This window comes from Dasypus novemcinctus, chromosome 16, assembly GCF_030445035.2.
Source record: "Dasypus novemcinctus isolate mDasNov1 chromosome 16, mDasNov1.1.hap2, whole genome shotgun sequence".
In the NCBI taxonomy this organism is placed as follows: domain Eukaryota; kingdom Metazoa; phylum Chordata; class Mammalia; order Cingulata; family Dasypodidae; genus Dasypus; species Dasypus novemcinctus.
The window spans coordinates 50,749,959-50,774,224 of record NC_080688.1 but is presented as its reverse complement, the minus strand read 5'-3'; the positions used below and the strand labels follow the sequence as shown (position 1 = coordinate 50,774,224).

Here is a 24,266-nt window from a genome sequence, read left to right as displayed (position 1 = left end):
AAAAATATAAAAAAGACCCAGGTCCCTGCCTTTAGAAAAGGTATCAGACTAAAAGGGTTAAGATTTCCAGCCTCTTCCGCCTACTCTCTAACAGCGGCAACCTCTCCAGAATAATAATAATAAAAAACCCAAAAGCCTAAGAGGAACCTGTATTTTCTTCTAATCAATGTAGCATTTATTTTAATAATCTGATTAAAGGTTGCAAATAAATTTTTTCTACACAAAAGAATCCCCAAGGTGGGTTTAAAATAAACACACCACCATTTTGAAACGCAATGGTCACCCAAAGACCCCCAAATCAAATTCTGAAACAGCCTCCTGATTTCCTGATACAGATAACTGACGTCTGCCATTTTTTCTATTTTCAACTGAACTAAATACATGTTTATCCCATTACCATTTGGAACCTCTCAATATACAAACTGGTCTGTATTGTTGCAAAGCACTTTTCAAATACCTTGGCTATGACACAGGTACTGTTATTGTTATTCGTATTTCAAAAGTGAGTGAATTTTTAAGGTTAAATAACTAACTCAAGGTCACACAGCTAGGAAGAGGTGAACTGAAACTTCAAAGGGACATTCTTACCAATGTGAATGGTCAGCAGGGATCTGTATACAAGGTGATCAGGTGATTTCTGTACAGCCCCAACATGATCATCATGAAAAGGGAGCTGTGAATGGAATTACTAGTGACTTTGCCAAGTGGATGGATTAGACTATAAACTCCAAACAGACCTCAAATGTGTCCAGTTTGAAGGATTCTCTGTTTATCAGAAATGGTCTTTCACATTTTGTGAAGCGGGAATGGAAGAGTAATTGGGTTATAAAGAACATAGCACAAATACATGTGGCAGAAATTGCTAGGCTATGGCTCATCCCGTCACATTATTGTGTGATTTGTCAGCTTTATCATTGTGTGATACAGATAAAAACAAGTAAAAATTTTGTCATTCCTGTCAATTCTCCAGTATATCTCCCAGGTAATAAGTTATTTCTGGTATCGAGAGTCTAAGAATTAGAATGAAATGGTTCACAACCCAGATGGTAGAGATAATATCAAATAAGGGGGCACTTTTAAAAAAATATTTTATACACTCCTTTTGGGCTATTATTTTAATAATTTTATTTTCTATTTCTCCAGTTACATGCACAGTGCACAAATTGATTCCTTCATTCATAACTCAGTTCATGAGATTTTTTTCTCATACAGTAAGGATTCAATTTTGACTTCAGACTTACAAGGCACAGAGATGAATATACCTAAAAGCACGAGAGATATACACCAACTCTCACATTGCACAATGAGCCTAAAGTGACATAAGAGTGTAGTCACTGCTTCAAAAGTTCAGCTTCCTCTTCTTATTTCTGTTACTCGACCCACGGTTGTCAATTTACTTACCAATTTGTTCCCAAAAGCTTGCGCTTTCTTTGGGACAGTCTGAAGTTGAAAGGTATGGTCTACAAATCAAATATTTAATGGGCCTTCTCAATTCGGGTTCTTTAGTACAACTTACTTTCTCATGACCCCACATTTAAGTAATATGTTGGACATATTGGTGTTATCAAGGAGATTATATTTGTCAGATTTTGAATGTATAGTTCATTGATTACAACATGTAATTTTGTGGAACAAAAAACCCAGTTTATATCTAGGGTATATTCATGAGGGAAGGGATTACGGCCAAAGAATTTGGGTTGATGGATTCAAAGGAGAGAGTAGTGAGTCGGTGAAGTAGGTATCTAAGAGCACTTATAAATCTTCTCCTATGATTGCTCAGAGCTACACAACTATAAAGGGACCCAAAGAGCACCAGAGATTAGCAACTACCCATGGAGATGCAGGGGTAATAATTTGAAAATATTAAACAGATGCATTTTCATCCTTCTCCCCATAAATCAGTTTACCTCGCAGTCATTCTCCAGTTTTGCCCTAGGGAAAGGGGGAGGGCAAATCCCACTTTGGGAAGGATGATATGATATAGGGAAAGCCCAGAAAAAGGCAGCAAGAAGGAAGAGAAAGCCCACCTTTTCCAGCCCCATGAGTGTAGGAAAAAGGGAGTGGAGATAGGGAAAGACGAGCCTCTTGTCTGCAAACTCTGGACTCCCGCCCAAGAAGGGAGACTTTAGATAGACTAAGAACACATTGAAGGGTTCAAACAAAGCTATCAGCTTCAAAAAGGAAGAGCGGACTTTCTTTGGTCCCGTTTCCTGTTTAAGGCTCAGAGAAGATTGCCCAAGAGCTCCTTCCCCAAACAAGGTATAGTTGCACCAAAGTGAAGACTAAAATCAATGGCTTCCTGTGTTTAGGCAGAGCTGATTGTCCTATTGCGAGAGCTTAGTTTGTGTGTGTCTCTGTGTTACTGGGCAGAGGTGGGTGGGATGGAAGTGGGGGGTGAGGAGAGATATCATCACAACAAAGGCAAAGGGATATTTAACCTGGGTCCATAGGGTGGAGCATTTAGAGCAGAGAACAAACAGAAGAAATAGCCAGTTCCAAGGAAGCCACACATCAGTGCCAGGGCCAAGTCTGTAGCAAGATATTGCAGCCAAAGAGTTCAGCAGAGGATACCAGTAGAATGTCCATGGATGGGTCAGACTAGTTAGTCCCCAGCAGACCCAGATGTTGCAAACCCAAGGGACAGCATGAGACCAGGAGGACTTACTCCCCCTCCACACTCTCATGCTTCTTACTGCCCCCTTGCCTATACATCCAGACTCTGTCTTGGGGCTAGAGAAAGGGAAGGGCATCTAAAGGCTGAATATTCACCCTAGACACAGAGCCACCCAAAGATGCAGACCATCTGAAAGAAGCCATAACACAGTGAACTGTCAAGTTTAAAACTGTTTCTGTTTCCCCAGCCCCCAGCAGGGAGGGGAGAGTCACACAGATCATTATTAAAAAAAATAACCAAACTCAAACATCTTTGTGCACCTGATTATGGATTAAGGTTTGGTCTATGTGCCTAGGCCTATCTAAAATGGAGTGTATGTAGACCATTGTCCTTCATCTCCAACTCTCCATGGAAAAATGGCTGTTCTCTGGAGTCAGGCCAACCTGGGCCCCAAGCCCAGCTTCACAAACTGCTGGCTACGTGACCTTGACAAACCACTTTGCATCTCAGTATCAGTTTCCTCATCTAAAAAGTAGGTGTAATAACACTGATTTCAGAGTGTGAAGACTAAATTAGAAAATGTATGTAAGCAGCTAACATAGTGTCTGGCATACAGCAAATGCTCATTAGTGGTAGATGTCTTGATTTTTCAATAATATTGAACATATAACTTGCTTTCTTGAACACTGGGGGCTGATAAAACAAGAAGAATAGTCACAGGCTCTGCCCTTGAGGAACTCCTAGAGTCGTGGATGTGCAAGATACTTAACACTTAAAATATGGCATAGTAAGTGCTATAATAATGCTATCAATCAGGGTGATATGGGAGCACTTAAAACACAATGGAAATTGAGAGTAGGTCTGAAAAATTTCTCCAAAGAGCAGATACCTAAGCCTTGGGTGAGTAATAATAATAGTTACATTTGTGCTTGTTACCTGTGCCAGATAGATATAAACACCCTGAGGGCAAGACCTTTAAACTATTTTGTTGTTATATCGGTAATTCCTAAAACAGGGCATGGAATGTTCTGGATAAATATGTAATTCAATCATTTATTCAACAAGTATTTGGGTTGATTTTCACAGCAACATTAATGAGACAAATAAAGCTCAAAGAGGAGAAACACCTTGACCACTATAGAAATCAGGTTTGCTTGACCCTAAAGTTCGTATGCTTATTCACTGTGCTATATAGTCATTTAAAAGAGGAATGGAAGTGTGAAGAGTAGGTAAAGGGCTTTTCAGGCAGATATGCATTGGCATAGAGGTAGGAAATATTTAGTGTCTCTGGGAAAAAGCAAGTCGTTTAATATGGACGGCGATTAGAGTTCACTGTGGCAGGAGACAGAGCAAGGACCAGGTCCATACAGCTTTTCCTATGGCCAAGCTAAAGAACTTGACCTTAATTCTGAAGTGGGGGGAATTAACAGTGAAATTTACCTATCAAGAAGATCTGATGCTGCTATTAGTATGGCGGATATATTGAAGAAAGTCAAAATGAGCCCAGAATAATGAAGGCCTAAACTAGACAGAGGCCAAGGGATTGAAGCAGCAGCACAGATATGAGATATTTGGAGGGTATAACTCTTAGGTTTTGGTGACTAACTTGAGCAGAATGGTTGGTGGGGGTTAAGGAAGGGTAGTGAGGGAAACGGACTTGGCCCAGTGGTTAGGGCGTCCGTCTACCACATGGGAGGTCCGCGGTTCAAACCCCGGGCCTCCTTGACCCGTGTGGAGCTGGCCCATGTGCAGTGCTGATGCGCGCAAGGAGTGCCCTGCCACGCAGGGGTGTCCCCCGCATAGGGGAGCCACATGCGCAAGGAGTGCGCCCCGTAAGGAGAGCCACCCAGCGCGAAAGAAGTGCAGCCTGCCCAGGAATGGTGCCGCCCACACTTCACGTGCCGCTGACGACAACAGAAGCGGACAAAAGAAACAAGATGCAGCAAATAGACACAGAGAACAGACAACTGGGGCGGGGGCGGGGGCGGGAGGAATTAAAGAAATAAATAAATCTTTAAAAAAAAAAAGAAAGTAAAAGAAGAGTTTAAAAAAAAAAAGACTAAATTCTAAAAAAAAAAAAAGGAAGGGTAGTGAAGGAGGAAGAGTCTCAGATGAATCCCAATTTTATGGCTTGGGTGACCAAGTGAATAATGGTATCATTTATCAAGCTAGCAAATACAGACTGAATTGCCCCTTTGGAAGAAAGATTCTTATAGTGTGTTTTGGACACAGAGAGGTATATATAGGGTGTCCTAGTTGTGATAACGAGTAGTCAACAGACTTGACACATGGTGGGTGTCCATTAAACACCTGTTGAATAAGGGAATATATGAGTCTTGAACTTATGAGATAGTTTTGGCTTGGAGAAGCACATTATTTGGAGGAAATTATCCTCATAGGTGATAATTGAAGTTGTAGTTGCTGATGTCTTACTGGGCAGAAAGAGAAGGCCTAGGATGGAACACTAGGGAACAAAGGCATTTAAAAGCTGAGCGATAAAAGAAAAGTCTGCAAGAGGAGACTAGGGAGGGTTTTTCTTTGTGAGGCAAATGACAGGGGAAAGGCACCCCGGGGTGAGGAGAAGCCGCTGTTTTGCACAGAAAGAAGAGGTCTTTATGGCCAATGCCATAGAACATTTGAGTAAAATAAGTAACAGAAGTAGTTACTATACTTGATAATATTTTCTCAAAGGTACTTTTTTTTTTTTTAAAAAAAGATTTATTTCTCAAAAGTACTTTTTAAAAAAAAGATCTATTTATTTGTTTCTCACCACCACCTCCCACTCCCATTGTCTGCTCTCTGTGTCTCTTTGCTGTGCATTCTTCTGTGTCTGCTTGTCTTCTCTTTAGGCAGCACTGGGAACTGGTCCTGAGATCTTCTGGAGTGGAAGAGAGGCGCTCAGTCTCTTGTGCCACCTCAGCTTCCTGGTCTGCTGTGTCTCTTATTGTCTCTCCTCTGTGTCTCTTTTTGTTGAATTATCTTGCTGCACCAGCTCTCCCCTTGGGCCAGTTTGCCACGTGGGCCAACACTCTGCTTGGGCCAGCTCGCTGTGTGGGCCAGCACTCTGCATGGGCCAGCCCTCTGCTCAGGCCAGCTTGTCACACAGGCCAACTTGCCTTTACCAGGAGGCGCCGAAAATCAAACCCTGGACTTCCCATATGGTAGACAGAAGTCCAATCACTTGAGCCACATCTGCTTCCCACTCTCAAAGGTACTTTTAAAAGGATGGATTACATATGAGATCTGTCAATGATTACTGAAGAAAGTAATTTTTTAATAAGTGGGTAAACCTGCAACTCTTTGCAAAATCATTAAAACTCTGACCAAACCAAGACATTCAAGGAAGGAGAAGAAAACAAATCAAAGAATACACACAAACATGCACATACGCACCTGATGAGAGTTTTATCACATGTATATGCCTCCTGGCTCCTGGTAAAGGCATTTTATTTAACAAAAAATGGTAAATAATGGTTTCTTCCATATGGAGAAAGCCCTCTTCAAAACCATCCCAAAAAGCTGAGTTGATCCAGGATTGACTTTTGATCATTAGCAACTAACTGGATACACCAAGCATTTGCATTAAAAACTCCCAGCAATATTGGAAGGGGTCAACATATTAATGAATGAGTACTTGTTATCTGTGACAGTTTGGAGTTGGGTAGATTCCAGAAAATTATGTCCTTGGGACTAATCCTGTGGTCGTGAGACCCTTTTCACTGGATCACTTCAACTGAGGGCCCTTGATTAGATTACAGGACCGAGGGTGAGTCTTGGCCCTCTTGCTGGAGTCCTTTGTAAATGGAGGACTAAAAAGCCACATAGGAAAAAAAAAAGCCTCAGACACAGAAGGAGAGGTCCCAGAGGCCAGAGGCTAGAATCAGTGGAGCACAGAGGAATAGAAAGAGGCCCGGAGGCTAAGCCCATGGAGCATAGCCGAGCTCAGAGAGAAAGTAAGCCTGGAGGAGAAAGCAGACTGGCTGCCATTTTGCCTTGCCACATGGCAGGAGTCCAGGATCCCTAGCAGCCGACCTTTGGCAAGAGAACATCTCTGATGATTCCTTGATTTGGACATTGTCACAACCTCAGAACTGTAAGCTTTTAACCTAACAAATACCCGTTTTAAAAGCCCACCCAGGGAAGCGGATTTGGCTCAACAGATAGAGCATCTGCCTACCACATGGGAGGTCCAGGGTTCAAATCAGGGCCTCCTGACCCATGTGATAAGCTGGCCCATGCGCAGTGCTGATGCATGCAAGGAGTGCCATGCCATGCAGGGGTGTCCAACATGTAGGGGAGCCCCAGGCACAAGGAGTGAGCCCCATAAGGAGAGTCTCCCAGTGCACAAAAAGTACAGCCTGCCCAGGAGTGATGCCGCACACACGGAGAGCTGATGCAGCAAGATGACACAACAAAAAGACACAGATTTCCGGTGTTGCAGACAAGAATACAAGCGGACATGGAAGAACACACAGCGAATGGACACAGAGCGCAGACAACTGGGGGGAGGGGCGGCGGGGCGAGGGAGGGAAGAGAAATAAATCTTAAAAAAATAAAACGAAATAAAATAAAATAAAAGCCAACCCATTTCTGGTATTTTGCATTGGCAGCCTTTAGCAAACTCTGACATTATCCACCAGATGAACTGATTCTGCCTTTAAGCCCCTATTTGAGAGGTGTCAGGTCCCATAAACAAAAAGTAAAACAAATATTTAAAATGCATATTTCGAGAGCAGGATTACTAAGGCAGACCCAGAAGACACAGAGGTAGAGGATGAGAACAATGAGCAAAAAGGAAACTAGCAGCAGGTCCCCAATGCACAGGTCCAATCAAGGAAGCTTGAACTGGGCACCCATCCAAATTTTAATTTTCATAATTCCTAGGTTATAGCATAACCATGCTTCTCTTAGGACTTAGGTCAGCAAACACCAATAATTGCATCTTGGCAGAAACTACTGTCTCTCTACTTCTCCAACACATCTAGAATAGGGATTTTACATTGCCTTGGATTTAAGGAATCCAAAATACAATAGTAGAAACGGTATGAAATCACTAGCCAGGGATAGATGTTAATCCTAATTCCAGAAACACCTACTCATCACGAATGCCTTTTCCAAGTTAAAATGTGTTCACTGAAGCTGATAATCCCTGCTGTCAAAGGCATTCACAGTTGTCACACAACTTTTCACAGGGCTTCCTTAGATTGTTATCACCTTGGAATGCAGACGGAAGATTCCACTTAGCAGTCACTTCTACTTCCTGGGACAAATAATTTCTCCGGTGTTTATGCCCTAAAATATTTTCCAGTATGGAATGACAGATACATGTTATCAATCAATAGCTGCAAATATGCTCCACACCCAGAGTGAAATCAGTGGATAACTACACAATTGGTCAGCTAGTGACCCTTGCTCTGCAATTGCATTGGTGGCATAGAAATGTATTTGAGGTTAGTCCATGTGTATTATCTTTAACCCAGAGGTGTAGAAAGAGTTTATCAATTTTTCCTCTGAATCTGTTGAGGGTCTTATTCTTTATATATGCTTTCTGGCTTCTGGTAATGGCATTTTATTGAAGAAAAAAATGTTGAATAATGGTTTTCTCCAGATGGAGAAAGCCCCCTTCAAAGCTAACCAAAAAGCTGTGTTGATCTAGGATTGATTTTATTTTTTTTTTAAGTACTAGGGTCAGAGATTAAACCCAGAACTTCTTATGTGGGAAGCCAGCACGCAACCACTGGGCCACATCGACTCCCCTGAGTTGGTTTTTTCATTTGCTTCTTATTTGTTTGTTTGTTTTTGCTTTTAGGAGGTACTGGGAACCAAACCCAGAACCTGCCATGTGGAAAGCAGGCGTTTACCACTTGAGCCACATCTGCTTCCTCCAGGACTGATTTTTGAGATTACTTGTCCTTGCAGATTATTTACCAGCCAAATTTATAACTATGCTGATATATTCAGTAGGCAGAATTTGCAAGTCTCCTCGCTAATTGCTAGTAAAATAGCAAGGTTTCTGTAATGTCAAAAAAACCCAAACATATATAGAATATGCCACTGCATAAAATAAGATTTCTCCAGTGTGGGAATTTTTTTTTCCTTATTTGCTTTCTCTTGGATTTATTCAAACTTGGACTTAATTTTGTGGAATAGCTCAGAACATATATGAATGCAATTTAAACACACTCACTGAGTCCTACAATTTCTGTAAACATCCAATCAAATCCGTGCAATGCGAGGTTTCACTCTATTAAATAAAAATGTGCTTTAGAATTATACCCATCTGGTTAAATTAAAGAGCTTTAAATATGTTTTCTGTAAAAATAGAATGTGATCAATGCTATAAGTGAAGTGCATCTTGAATATTATGGGGATATAGAAAAGGGAGTAACTTATGACTGTGGGAACTAGGAAAGCTTCACTCAGATAGTAACATTTGAAGTAGAGCCCAGGCATTCATTCACCAAATATCTGTGAGCACCTATTATGTACTAGGCACAATTCTAGGCACTGGAGATATTCCCTTTTCTCATGGAACTTACACCTGATTGTATGTATGGGTGTGTGTGAGTGTGTGGAGGTATGGAGGAAAAAGTGTGTATGGTGGGGTGGTGAGACAGGAAATAATAAAAAATGAATAGCTTGTCAGATAGTGGTAAATGCTATGGGGAAGATAAAGCAAGGAAAGGGGATAAAGTACAGAGGAGGGGCGTTGCAATTTTTTATTTTATTTATTTCTCTTGCATTCTCCCCCTGCCCCACCCCAATGTCTACTCTCTGTGTCCATCACTGTGTGTTCTTTGTCCGCTTGCATTCTTGTCAGCAGCACTGGGAATTTGTGTCTTTTTGTTGTTGTTGTTGTGTCATCTTGCCGCATCAGCTCTCCATGTGTGCGGCGCCACTCCTGGGCAGAATGCAATTTTTTCGCACGGGGCAGCTCTGCTTGAGGGGCATGCTCCTTGTGCGTGGGGTTCCCCTATGCAGGGGACACCCCTGCTTGGCACAGCACTCCTTGCGCGCATCAGCACTGTGCGTGGGCCAGCTCACCACATAGGTCAGGAGGCACTGGGTTTGAACCCTGGACCTCCCATGTAATAGGCAGATGCTCTAGCAGTTGAGCCAAATCTGCTTCCCGGTATTGCAATTTTAAATGGGTTGCCAGAGTAGGCTTTTCTGAGAAGGTGATATTTAAGCAAAGACTTGAGGAAGATAGACACACAGAGATCAGAAAGAATGTTCCAAGACGAAGAAAGTGCAAAGGCCCTGAGGTGGGAGCATGCCTTGTTCCAGGAACAATGAGGAGACTAGGTGTGCCTGCAGCAGAGTGAGTGTGCATGTGTGTACATGCAGGGTGGGGTGGGGAATTTTAGGAGATAAGGTCAGAAAGATTGGGTGGGGACTAGAATGTATAAGGCTTTGAAAGGCTGTTTAAAAAGTCTGGCTTAAAACCAAAATTAGAAACCATTCATTTTGTAGTAGTATTAGCCCTGACTGTGTGCCACACAGTTATGGAATTTTCTCCAATAACAATAATAATAGCCATAATAATGCCTAACATTTATTGAGTATTTTTGATAGGCCAAGGGTTGTCCTTTATATTGAGTAGGTATTTAAATTTTCACAGAAACCTATAAGGAAGGGGCTATTTTAAATTCAGAGAAGGTAACTAGGTAAATAACTTGGCCAGGTCACAGCTAGGAAGTGGCAGAGCTGGGCATGAACATGCTGCCAAATGTCAAAACTCTTGTTCTTATTTACTAATTCAGCCTGACCTGGAAGTCAGAATGCAGAAAGCAGGGCTAGGAGTTGGCAGGGATGGGACAGCAAAATAATAAAGATTGCTGCGAGAAGACTCTTCTATTTAGGCGTAAGAGGGTAAAGCTAGGAAGGGGCGGAGAGGTGAGAGGGAGGGCTGAAGGATGGAAGGCTGTGCAGGCAAGCAATTGTGGGAGTGAGGGGTTAAAAGAAGTGGAAGGAAATGGTTTTAAATCTCGGTCAAGGAAAAGGGGAGTGGGGAGGAAGAGATACCAGGCTTAGCAGTATGTGTGACTCAGAGAATAATAATTATCTCACCCTTATTTATGATTATTTTTTCTGAGTAAGCATCAACTAGAAATATCCACATCTCTGATACCTTTCTGGAGGAGAGAGAAGATGGCAAGCATTTTTAAATTTGTTTTCAAAGCTAAAATCTGCTTCCATTTTCACTATGCCAAACACTGTCAGAATTCAACTAACCAGTTATATACTTGCTGGTTTGAATGCTTTCACTAAAATACATCTCAGCCCAAGTTCATGAAATTTCTATATTTCCTTCCCCTATTCTGTTTCCATGTTAAAATAAAACACATTTTATTGTTGAACTGACAGAGACTCTAGGTACCATTAACAAATAAATAATCTTCCAGAAGACTCAGAATTTGTCAAGAAAGTGTTTCCCCTCAAAAGCCAACTAACCCATTGGGCTTTATCTCTTACTCTGGTATTGAAAGTCCAAATTGGGTAAAGAGGCTCCTTAGCATGAAAACTAAAGCTAGTACATGCTGGGAGACAGTTGTTCTAACTAACACCAGGGGCCTCCAGAGTTTCAGAGCCGCTCAGGACCCGGGCCATCAAGTCCTAACCAGCGGCAGTGGGAGAGAGGTCATCCCAAGCCTTCTGTGTCGAGGCAGGGCTGCACGCAGTGGCCATGGCTAAGGCTGTAACGCACCATGGAGGAGAACTCTACAGTTTATCAAGGGAACATAAGGCCAGCAGCTGGGAAAGCAGTGGGAGTAATAGAAGAGAAATCCCTCAATATCTGACCTCATTCAAATAAAATTTGCAAAACAACAACAACAAACAAAAACAGCTTTCGTTGAAAAAAAGAAGGTAACTGGAAATCATGAAGACTAACTTTCTATCAGAAATGTTTTAATTAGAGCTTATATTTTGTTTCCTTGTGAGCTTATAATGCCAAGTCATTTCATGTCCTTAATTCTCATTCACTGAATATACATAAAGTGAATTGGAGGGACCCAACTACAGAGCACAGCACACAAAAACTTAAGGATCACCTTCAAGAAGCTTCCATTTAATTTCTATATAAGGAAGCTGATGCCTTTATTAATTTATAAAGGAATCAGACTTCCTAGAAAAGGCAAAGAGATCTTAATCTTAACAACATATTAGCAAAGACAATGCCTTCACAGTCAGTTGTGAGATCTAGAACCAGTTCTTGGGATGAATTCTCCTTAACAGCCTGCCCTTCACACACTTCCCCAGGTCCCACTTCTTATTCCTTTGGGGAGGATCATATCAACCTTCAAGGATGCAATGGAATCATTAGAAATGAAAAGTTGTGGCACGTAGTGCAAAGAGTATGTGTAGTGAGTATTTATTATTTTGTCTGCCCCTCCTTCTTCTGGGAAACGTTTCTTTAAACATTACAGTTCTAATGGAGCTTGCCAATTATAATATTCCATCCTCCTGACCACAGGGACAGACCTGTGATCCAAGCCAGGCCATTCAGAATATTTCTCTAGAATTTTCTAAATTTAGAGCTGCAATGTGTGTGTGTATGTGTGTGGGGCGGGTATCCTCCTTAATAAAGATGCATTTTAGAATCAAGAAAATATAGTATAAATTATATATTAACTCTATTTGGTGCAGAAGAAAAGAGCAGCAAAGTAAAAAAAGCTCATAGACTGGATTAATGCATATGTGGATTTGAATCCAATTTCAGGTACGGTACTTACAAGTTGTGTAACCTTTGCTGAATAACTTAACTTCTTTTTAGCCTCATCTTCCTCATTGAGAAAATGGAGGCAATAAAATTTACAGGGTCACTTTGTCCCCTGTGGGCACACGTTTTTGACATTCTTTGAGAAGTTGGATCTATTTCTCCATCCTTGAATCCGGGTGAGCCTTGTATCTGCTTTGAACCACAGATTTTGGTGAAAATGATGCCAACCAGCTCCTGGCCTAGACTTCATAATGCCTTCAGCGTCTCCCTCAGTCTCTTGGAAGCCAGCAGCCATATAAGAAGTACTACTAGCCCAGGACCAGTATACCATAGGGTGTACAAGCCATGTAGAGAGGCCTCAGAAAATGAGACATTGTGGAGAGTGAGGGAGCCAGAGATAAAAATAGGGGTGGAGGAAAACAGGGAGGGAAATGGAGGGGAGGGAACCAAGAGGTACTGAGGCTCCAGACATGTAAGTGAAGAAACCATCTTGAAATCAGACTCTCCAGCTCCAGCCACCACAGCCGACACTATGTGGATCAGAGATAAATTGCCTAGCCAAAATGGTCCTGACTTCCTGATCCACAAACCAGGAGATAAAACAAAAAGTCTATGTAAAGTCAATAAGTTCAGAGTAGTCTATTATTCGGTTATAGATAACAGAAATGCCCTATTGGTTCCCTACCGCTGTATAATAAATCACTGCAAAACTTAGTGGGTTAAAAAAATAGCAATCATTTCATTATTATCATTGTCATTTTGGAGGTTGACAGGGCTCAGGTGATTTCACCTCTGGTTTCACATGTGGTTCAAGTCAGAAATGATTACTGGAGTCATCTCAAAATGATTACTGGAGTCACCTCAGCCACATGACTGTGGTTGATGTTGCCTTTTGGTTGGGTCTCCATCAGTGCTCTGGTTGGAACACCTACACAAGCCCTCCATGTGGCCTGGTTTCCCTAACAGCATGGCAGCTGGGTTCCAAGAAGGAGAATTCCAAGACAGCAAGGCAGAAGAACATGGACATGGCATTTTTAAAAACTTAGCCTTGGAAATCACAGCATCATTTCCAGTATACTCTGGTCAAGGCAAACATAAAGGTCCATCCAGAATCAAGAGACAGGGATATCAACACCATTGATCCCCAAAATGGGAGGAATGTCAATATCCTATTATAAGAAGATGAAGGTGAAGCTGGTAGTAAGATAGGGAATCAATAGGTGGATCTGGAACCTGGCAAGAAGTCCACATAGATATCAACAACCCCAGGATGGCTGCTGGAAGACTCTCGAGAGAAATCCAATTCATAACAAGATTTGCTCTGGAAGCCAGAAGAAGCCCTGGATATTCTCCAGGGGCCTTATTATTAGGCCTTTCTGGAGGACTGATGGATGGGGTAATCAATCAAAACAGCAAACTACTGGGACTCCTCCCCTGCCATTAGCAAAGGGGTGGAATAATTAATGGCTTAAAAAGCAAGCACAAAGGCTGAGCTTGCTCTCTTGCCTTGGACCCCAGTTCTTGCCTTCTGCGCTCTGCTCTTGCCGTGTCCCCACATGGATCAACATGCAAGTAAAACCTGGGCATTCATAAACTATAATGGGAATTTGTAGTCTATAAATCAGCCTGCTTTATCACTTTTCAGCCCCTTCCTCTCTACCTGGGACTCATGATCTGTTATTTTCTCCCTTTTCTCTTTCTTCCCTTTCTTAATAAATTACTGACCTAACTCACTTGACATGCTCTTGAAATTCATTTCTGCAGCATAGTCAAGAACCTTAACAAAATCCGGTTACAATGGGATGGGAGATATTGTTGTAGCCATCTTTGGAAAATAATTCTGCCACATACACCGTATTCCCATATTCTTAATCCCCATTTCCCAACATAGGGTTGTTAGAGTAATGGTGTAAAAGAAGAAGAAAAGAATCAGTGCTTAGGTATTGAGTTCCAAAACAGGCTTTTAAGAAGAGATGATAACCTGAGAAAAAAAATTTGCGATCCTCTAAAGTCTGATTTCAGGTGTCAAAAGACAAAGATCCTTGAAAGACTAAACCTAAAGTTTATGCCATAGACCACAGCTCTACATGACTGACTGCTTTCTGAGAGTGGACAACCAGTCCGTGAGTGCAGGGAATGAGGAAATTCAGAGAGAAAACATGAAAATTAGGGGGTGGTGTGTTCCTTGAGAAGGGACCTTGTCTTCTCCCCACCCCAGCCAAGCCCCCAAGTAGGCTTGGGGATTTGAAAGTAGATGGAACTTGATCTCGTCTTTATATCTGGAACTCTGATCGATGGCAAGGCACAAAGAGATTCCTGAGTCACCATGGCACAGGAACTGCAGAATGGAAATACAGATGATGTGCTTAGGGTGACACCAATTATTCTACAGAGCTGTCAACTCTTACTGGGGGGGGGAAGAAAAAGAGCAAATTTGACCCCATATGGTAGTGAAACTGGCCCCATGTGGTAGGGACAGAAACATCAGCAGAAATAGGCTTCCTCTTCTGACTGAGCAGGTTTTCCTGGAGAAGAGTTGGCCTGAGAACAATTAAAAAATAAAATAAAATTCTCTTCAGATTTCCAGAAGCACCTTGTAAAAATGTGGGACTGTGGTGTGGTTGTCTATACTCATCTCTTGATTCTCTCATTTACTAAATAGGCAGACCAGAGGCAGAAGCAGAAATTAGATTGGTGCCATTGGTTTGGATAAGGCACAGTGCATTTAACAAGGAAGCTTCTCCCTCTTAACTCCCTTTCCTGATCCCCCTTGAACTGGACTCCTGATATCCAGCCCTGGGTCCTGAGGCCTCAATCCTTTTCTCTCCCTCTGATTCAGTAGCAAATCTGCTCATGTCACAATGTGACACGTATTTCTCTTTCTTCTCCCACCCCTAACAACCAACTTCAGACCTGATACCTCAAGCTTAGCTTTCGAAGCTCTCCCAAGAGGCTTCCTTGCTTCTGACTCTCTCAATTCTCAACGCATCTAGCATATCACCACTAGACTGATCTTTCCTCATTTCTTTTACAAAATTCCCCAGGGGCTTCCTATCACCTTCAGGATAAAAACTCCAAGTTATACTTTTGGCACTTAACACCCTATACAATTTAACTACCATGAGAATCTTATTTCCTGTCCTGTAGGAAGAGTAGGATTTAACCTGGTTACCTGGTAACCTAGAACAATAGTTCTACCTCTTGGCCTCAGAATAAGAAAAGGCTTCCTCTCCCTGCAAAGAGCCTGAAAATGTCCCTAATTTGAATCTTCAAAGAGCCTGTAAATGTCTTTAATTTTAGGGACAAGCGAAGAGCCTATAAACATCCCTAATTTGAATCTTCACAAACGCTTGTAGAATTAGGTTTTGCCATCCTATTACTGTAATGGACTAGGTTGAGTGGGACTGCTGGACCTCTAAGCTGCCATTTGGAAATTACTACTTCAGCTTACTTCATTATAAAACTAGGAAGGGCAGTGACTTACGTAAATGAATGATGATGATGTAAACGCAACAGTATCTGAGCTGTTTGCTACCTTCGGGGAGTCCCTGTCCACTCGGGATGAGGCGAAAGAGCCAGGAACATTCAGTCGCCACCGGCTCATCTTTGCAACTGTTTTCACTACAATCATATCATGTCATTAAAATTAGAATCACTGCATTTTTGGGGAATTAAAATATCAATTAAAAAATTCAGAGGGAATTATTGGTTAGAAGAAATAAAGACTTGTAGCACTGCCATTTCCAACGGATGGCTACAATGTTCAAAGTTCCGCAGAGGGTAAATTCTGAGGCTGGATGACAAGTTCGAAAAAAGTCTGGCTGGTCACGGACATTTGGACACAACCTGCTGAACAGCAGCTCACATTCTGCACGCAAAACACACGACTCTGGGCAATGTAAATCATTCCACAAGGGGTCTCCTCCCACATTCACAGTACATGAGAAGGGTTCCTGAAGTTTGGACACGGTGCCGGGGAAAAGAGCCAATAAACTTCACAGTGGTTATGAAACAGCTGCAAATCCATGCTTATGTCATGAATCGTACAAATACTATATAAAAGACATTGCACATCAAGAGAAGAGATATGGCTAGTATTCTAATCAAAGTGAGGCTTGACTTCACTAAAAGGCATTACAAATAAGCCCCTAATGTTTCCTACTTACAGGATTCTAAAATTGATAGTTAACATGTATCACTTTGCATGTTTTCTTTTCTCCAATCCCCCTCCTCCAGGCAAAAGAATCACTTCCATCCTTTGTCATTCATCACCATAGCCATTCACTTCATGGAGGAAATAACAAAAGAAAACAAAATAGAATCTGACAGTCCTGAGTTTCTTATCACTGATTTGACCTGGTAAAACTCAGTGAGTGCCCTATTGCAATGGACTTGCTGTCCATTATATTTTCTGTGGTATGAAGGAAGGCATTTAATTTACTCAAAAAAATCTCCTTTTGATTCCTACTGGATATTCAGGCAAACATGAGGGCCAAGTTTTCTACATGATTTTATGCATGATTATAATTCTCTCCAAAATGGGAAATGCAGGGTAATACTTTATAAAGATTCAGTTCCGTAGATACTCTTGGTAAATTTTATTAATTTTGAAATTACCATTTCTATTTGTTAAAAAGGTCATATAGTTATCAGTAGAACTGAAATATGTTTGTTGGAATAAAACGCTTTGCTCTACTTCAGTCTGAGAAAAATGTCGGTAGTCAAAAGTCTTTCAGCCAATAATTGTAATAGAAATGCCATAAGTGAGGGATGACATCAGGGTGTGAACGCCAGTGAGTTGGGATGCCAAGGGAGAGGGACACAGGGAGGCTCACATTGGAAGGGGTTTGGAAAGAAATAGGACCAAGATCAGGAAGTTGCTAGAAACCCAGCTCATGGTATCAGAGTAGGATTAGAAGCTCACTTAAAATTTAAATATTCATAGCCCTGGGTCATTAAGTGCTTCTAATGGAATAAAACATAGGTGCTTACCCTTACTACAAATCAATTGTTCAAAGATATCCAATAGAAATAGCATACACTATTAACCTGAAGCCTAGATTCTTTGTTATTAATGCACATTTTTTTAAATAAAAACGTGATGTCATTTAAATTATTCTGTATTGCGCTTTATGGTGGTTCTTTAGTGTAATATATTACACATTATGATTAAATACATTATGATTAAATAAGTGTTTGGGTTATATTCTTATTATAATAAATATTTGCACATAATACAAATATTACTGATTAGTTATATTTTCACTCTCACTTAGCCTGGGAAAATACTATGAGTAAGAAAGAGCAAGGCTTCAGTAAAGTTAAAAGTGAATATGTTATCCAGGGTATCATTTTGTCAGTACCTTTAATTTAGGTTACCTTTATACTGCGTCTGAAAATTTTATGCAATTTTGCTTTGTTTACTTTTAAAACAAAGCAAAACAAAAAAACCACAACCTTCCTATTCAAATATCCACCCAATCACCAAATCCTATAATTTTTCTTCAATTGCCTCCTTCAGTTTTTGTTTTTTGTTTTCACCAGATTCATATTACTTAAAATGTAGACAAGCACAATAACTTTCAAGTTTCTGTCTTGCCTTTCCTTCCCTTCTAATCCATTCAAAATATGTAAACAATTATTATTTATAATTTATAAAAATAACATGGATATATTACAAAAGGAGGACTACAGACTATGTAAAATGAAGAGTAAACATCTCTCTTACTACTATCCCTTACCTTATCCTACTCTTCAGAATGAATGGTTTTTAACTATTTCTGTTTCACTTCCTCTGGAGGTGTGTAAAACTATGTGATGGTTTGAAATTGTATATACCCCAGACAAGTAAGCTTGTAAGCTAATACATTCCCTCTGATAAAAGCCAACTCATTTTATGGTATCTGCTTTTGGCAGCCTAGCAAACAGAAACAAACCATATCTATGAAAATTCATACACATTCTATTCTTTTTTTTTTTTAATTTTTCAATTAAAAAAAATTATTTCTCTCTCCTCTCCACCCATTGTCAGCTCTCTGGGTCCATGAAGTGTGTGTTCTTCTGTGTCTGCTTGTATTCTTGTCAGCGGCACTGGGAACCTGTATCTCTTTTTATTGCGTTATCTTGCTTCATCAGCTCTGTGTGTGTGTGGCACCACTCCTAGGCAGGCTGTGCTTTTTTTCATGCAGGATGGCTCTCCTTGAGGGGCACACTCCTTGCATATGGGGCTTCCCTACATGGGGGGCACCCCTGCGTGGCAGGGCACTCCTTGTGTGCATGAGCACTGCGCGTGGGCCAGCTCCACACGGGTCAAGGAGGCCCAGGGTTTGAACCGCGGACCTCCATGTGGTAAGCAGATGCTCTATAAATTGAGCCAAACCCGCTTCCCTCTATTCTTGGTTTATCATCTTAGTCTCTCTTTTTCACTATGAAAGAAATTACAAACTTCTACTACTTTGCATCTCCCCTCTCAATTTCATTGGTAATAATATATATTTCTTAGTTCTTGTAGTGGCTACCTTCATAACTTAAAATAACATTCATAAAATCCTTTATCTTGATTCATTCCAAGGGACAGTATATATTGACTTTAATTATTTTCTCTAGATTAAGTGGCATTGCCTTCCAAAGAGAAGGAAATAGAATCCTCCCATTTAATTTTACAATCAGTAGAATATTTTTACAAAGGCATCAAAGTTGAATATATTCTCTTTTCTTACTCTTCATTAACTGTTCAATAGCATGTCTCATTCTAAGATTTGTTAAACTTGAACCTTGCCTTTCATATATAGTTTTTGTTTTCTTAGAATTTAGTAACTACTTCTTTGATAGAAAAAACATATGTCATGTTGTATGATAAAAAATACTCAGGTCTAGGTCTAAATTTTAAGAAGTGCAATCTGATTTTTTTCTTTTTGGACCCCATTGCCTAATTTGGTCCAATTGCTTTGACACTACTACTGGCCTTCTATAGCTCTATAGCTCCAAATTCACTGCCCTTGGAACTCTGGAAACCGGGTTCCTGTCTCTGAGCCTCCAGTGTTGCTTATCAAAGTTTACATCATTCAGGTGATCTGATCACTCTTTCACTCTAGAAGTTTCAAGAACTTTTTTATCCTGAAATTTCACCAGGATGGATCTGAGTTTTGGTTTTTAAATTTATACTTATCAGTGCTCAGTGGCCTCTGTTAGTTTGAATCTTTGTGCCTTCATTTCTTTCTCTCCAATGTCTTTGGTTTTTCTTTAAAAACTTTTCTTTTAAACACATGGTGGACATTCTAGATCATCCTCCCATATCTCTTTTATTCTTTTCTCATGGTTTCCAGGTTTTGTCTTCTTAATTCTGTAGCCACATTCAATAAACCATTGATTTTTTTATTATTCCCACCCCCCTCAGCTGTCTGTGTCCATTTGCTGTGTGATCTTCTGCATCTCTTTCTTTTTGTCTTCTTTTTTTTTTAAATTTCTCTCCCCTTCCCCCCTATTTGTCTGCTCTCTGTGTCCATTTGCTGTGTGTTCTTCTGTGTCTGCTTATATTCTTGTAAGTGGCACCGGGAATCTGTGTTTCTTTTTGTTGCATCATCTTGCTGCATCAGCTCTCCGTGTGTGTGGCGCCATTCCTGGGCAGGCTGCTCATTTTTTGTGCAGGGCGGCTCTCCTTACAGGGTGCACTCCTTGTGCATGGGGTTCCTCTACTTGGGGAACACCCCTGCATGGCACAGCACTCCTTACGCGCATCAACACTGCACATGGGCCAGCTCACCACACTGGTCAGGAGGCCCTGAGTATTGAACCCTGGACCTTCCATATGGTAGGTGAATGTTATTAGTTGAGCCAAATCCGCTTTCCTGTCTTCTCTCCTTGTTTTTCTCATCTAGGCTTCACCAGGATACGATCCTGGGGACCTCCAATGTGGGAGAGAGGTAAGGTCACTTGAGACGCCTCAGTTACTTGTTTAGTGTCGCGTCTTGCCTTGACTCTCCCCTGGGTCTCTCTTTTGAAGTGTCAGCTAGCCATGTGGGCACGCCTTTACCAGGAGGTTCCAGGGATCAAACCCCAGTCCTCCCATATTGTGGACAGAAGCCCAATCACTTAAGCCTCATAAGCTTCCTGAGCTATTGACTTTTAATGTGGTAATTATATTTTTAATTTGCAAATTAACTATATTTTCTAATCTATAGTGACTTTTTTTGGGGGGGAGAGGAATAGAGTTTAATGATTGTAATTTTTTTTTGTCTGAGAACACTAATTAGATTTCTTTTGTTGTTTTCCTGTTTCCTGGATCATTTGAGTTTCATTTGTTTTTGCTTTTGTCGTTCTTTTCATATTTGTTCTTTGTTCATTTTATGCTCCATTCTGTCTTCAGGCAATTTGTCAATTTTTGATCCCCTTTCACATTTCCAGTATTGTCGTGGAATTTTCTTCATTTTACACTCTATTATTATTTCAATAAATGTCTGAAGGGAAGGGAAGCAAAACTGTGTGTTTAGATTGCTATCTTGAAACAAAACTCACTCATTTTTTCTGGAAGAGTCCTCGCATCATATTCAATTATGCATACCTGCAACGATAAAATTCAATTATGCATGACTGAACATGATGCAAGGACTCTTCTAGAAAAATTAATATTACTTACTTAGTATTTGGGACTCTGTACAGTTTGATTCTAGTTTATCTTTCTTCCGTTATCCTCCATTATTCACATGAAAGAATAAGTGATTCTCTCCCCACTTAGGATAGCTTATGCTTGTCCTTGTAACTTCTTACCAGTGCTTGGAATATCTTTTTCCTCTTTTTCATCTGTCCACACCTTACAAAGGTATGCTCAGCTCAAAGCCCACCTCCTTCTAGGCCTTTTATGACTATTCTAGAATACCTCAAATTCTTTATCACTTTAAAACATGTGTTGCAGGTAAATGATTCTGTTGTGGGGTTTTTTTTTAAGATTTTATTTATTTAGTTATTTCTCTCCCCTTCCCCCCCACCCCAGTTGTCTGTTCTCTGTGTCTATTTGCTGCATCTTCTTTGTCCGCTTCTGTTGTTGTCAGCGGCATGGGAATCTGTGTTTCCTTTTGCCATGTCATCCTGCAGCGCCAGCTCTCTGTGCGTGCAGCGCCACTCCTGGGCAGGCTGCACTTTCTTTCGCATTGGGCGGCTCTCCTTACGGTGCACACTCTTTGTGCGTGGGGATCCCCCACGCAGGGACTCCCCTGCGTGGCACAGCACCCCCTGCATGCATCAGCACTGTGCGTGGGCCAGCTCCACATGGGTCAAGGAGGCCCGGGGTTTGAACCACGGACTTCCTATGTGGTGGACAGACGCCCTAACAGCTGGGCCAAGTCTGCTTCCCTGTTGTGGGTTTTTTGTACTGGCGGTGCCAATTTTTCTAACTAGACTTTTCTCCTATACCATTTTTATACTGAAATCCAAAATAATTTTATATGAACAGAACTAAATTTTAGAAGTAAAAGCTTTGTGTCTTGATATTTTATTATACAATGAAAATATCAAATTCTTGATGAGATGATGCTTTTAAAAATAATAATGTTATTGAACTAGGCAATTTTTATTCCTTATTGTAGGGGATATGTCTTCTTCAGCAAGAGGCAAGAGTGGCTGAATATTCTGATTCCAAGTCTCCATGATAGAATTACGTTGTTGTTGGCTAGAGGCAATATTGTCATTACACAATGCTCCAGGCATTCAATCCATATTTTCTGATAAACCAAACTAAGCTTTTCTCTAAGCCAAGCACTGGAAGAAGATCTTAATGGTCAGTCCAGCTTATAAACCAAAGTAATGTTGTGTGAATGGCATTACCTCATACAGGTCTGAAACATATCACTCATCAAGAGCAAAAATAAAGTTAGGGACACAGGAATCCCATGAGAGAAACTCTATCGAGAAGATATGATAACGCCTAGTCATCGCTTTGAGAAATCATAATAAAATAACACATCAGTGTTTTGAAATGCCATGTTCCAGTAAAGGCTTACTCCATACTCTCAAGTAGGATTTGTAGTACAGCTGGAAAATTAAAAATCTCCATGGCTTAAAATTTGGTCTGCTGAGGAGTACCCTGAGACTTAACTTGACATTAACTACTCATGTTCCCTAATAAGGTTTGATAGAAACTTGATAATCTGATAGCGATTTATTTGAATTTCTCTCTTAAAGACTGAAGCATGGCTAAGTTTAGAATGGAGACAAACACGTCAGTGCAAACATTTTAAGCAGAATGACATGTGAGGGAAGGGATGCTCAAAATTTGTGTCATCCACAATGCAAATAGCCAGGCAACTTGATGCTGAGCTGGTTTTATAGGCTATGTAGAATTCCAGAAGAATATATTAAGTACCTAAAGTCTGGGGAGATAATTAAAATAGAAAGGATCAACTTTGTTCTTAAGACTATTATAATTTATTTGGGAAGTTAAAAAATTTATGTGACAAAATGAAAAAGAAATCTGAGGTAATAGCCAGTCACGAATTCTGTGGTATACTAAAAATTATATTCACAGGGAAAGAGAGAACACACAGGTATGAGACTGCCATTCAGGGGAGTTATTTAATCGGTTATGATCTATACATTTAAAATAAATCAAATCAAAGTCAGCTTTGAAACAGACTACATGGTGAAAAATGGCAGCTTGGATAAAAAATGGTGTGTTAACTCAATAGACTATTACAAAGACATTAACACTATAATCATGAATATGAATGACAGCATGCAAAATTGCTCATGACAAAGTTAGGTTAAAAAAAAGCAGAACACTAAAATATGCACAAGGTATATAATCATATGTATAAGGGTTAGAAGGAAAAAAAGAAACAAAGGACTTGTTAGAATAGGATTGTAGATGTTTTGCTTTTCATGATTTCCACTATTTTTAATAATGAAATTTTTAGAAATATTATAGTAGCAGAAAAAAAATATCATACATGCATGAGACACTTGAGAAGGCAGGTAGGATTTGGAGTACAGCTGGAAAATTAAAAATTTCCATGGCATAAATCTAGTCTGCTGGGGAGACATTTCCCCCTCTTTGTATACAGGACTCTGGTGTCCAGGTGTTAAACTGACAGTTTACGTAGAAACAAAGGTGAATCCACCTTGGCTCCCATCGATTTCAGATCTCCTTCCTTCTCCTACACTTACCCTCACATGAACTGGAATTCCTAGGCCATAACCAATTTGGCGATGGCAAGATAAAGCCAGGCCAGACTTGTCTGGACATCGAAGACCAGAGTGAGCTTCCTATGGTGGCTGTATTTGCAAGCTGTATCCAAATTTCAGTTCTTTCCCAGTTGGCCAGTGGAGCTATGCTGTCAAATACAGGAGCCAGTGTCAACATGTGGCCATTTACATTGAATTAATTAAAATTAAAGAAAAATTTAAGTCCAATTCCTTGGTTGCACTAAGCTACATTTCAAGTACTAGACAGTTATGTGTGTCTACTGGCTACAAAATTAGATGATACAGATATAGAACATTTTCATCATGGCAGAAAGCACATTTTTAACAGCTCAATTCAAGACTTCTAGGGATAGCAATAAGGAAAAGAACTGTCCTAGGGTTAGTGCCCATCGTCTTCGTTCATTAATTCTTTCATTTTCAGTGATGCTTAGATGGGGAAAATGAAGGTAGAAGGTCAAGTGGGATTTAAAAAAAAACAAACATGTTCTTGATTAGGGGCTTCAAAAGACAAGCACCTCAGGCACAACCCTATGAGACATAGCACATAGCACAGCTCACTTGTAAAGAAAATTTTGATAAGATATGTCAACCTCAGAATAATTTTGGTGACATTTTTGCTACCAAAAATTAATATTACTTACTAATATTCTACGCAAAATGCAGAAAATGCCTATAAGCTGTACTATCTATTAAAGGGTTGATAGCAGTTAGCACTTTTATTTGTGTGAACACAGT

At 40.5% G+C, this 24,266-nt stretch overlaps 1 protein-coding gene across 6 annotated transcripts in view; it reads right to left on the bottom strand.

Annotated features, from left to right (window-relative positions):
- Positions 1–24,266, bottom strand: part of MAPRE2 (microtubule associated protein RP/EB family member 2) — a 162,916-nt gene that overhangs the window by 89,700 nt on the left and 48,950 nt on the right. For 2 of the 6 annotated variants that reach the window (XM_058277134.2, XM_071208631.1), the window contains exon 3: positions 20,850–20,895. The exons of the other annotated variants lie outside the window; for them this stretch is intronic. The gene's annotated coding sequence lies outside the window, so the exon portion shown is untranslated. The remainder of the gene's footprint in view (positions 1–20,849; positions 20,896–24,266) is intronic. 6 annotated transcript variants of the gene reach the window in all.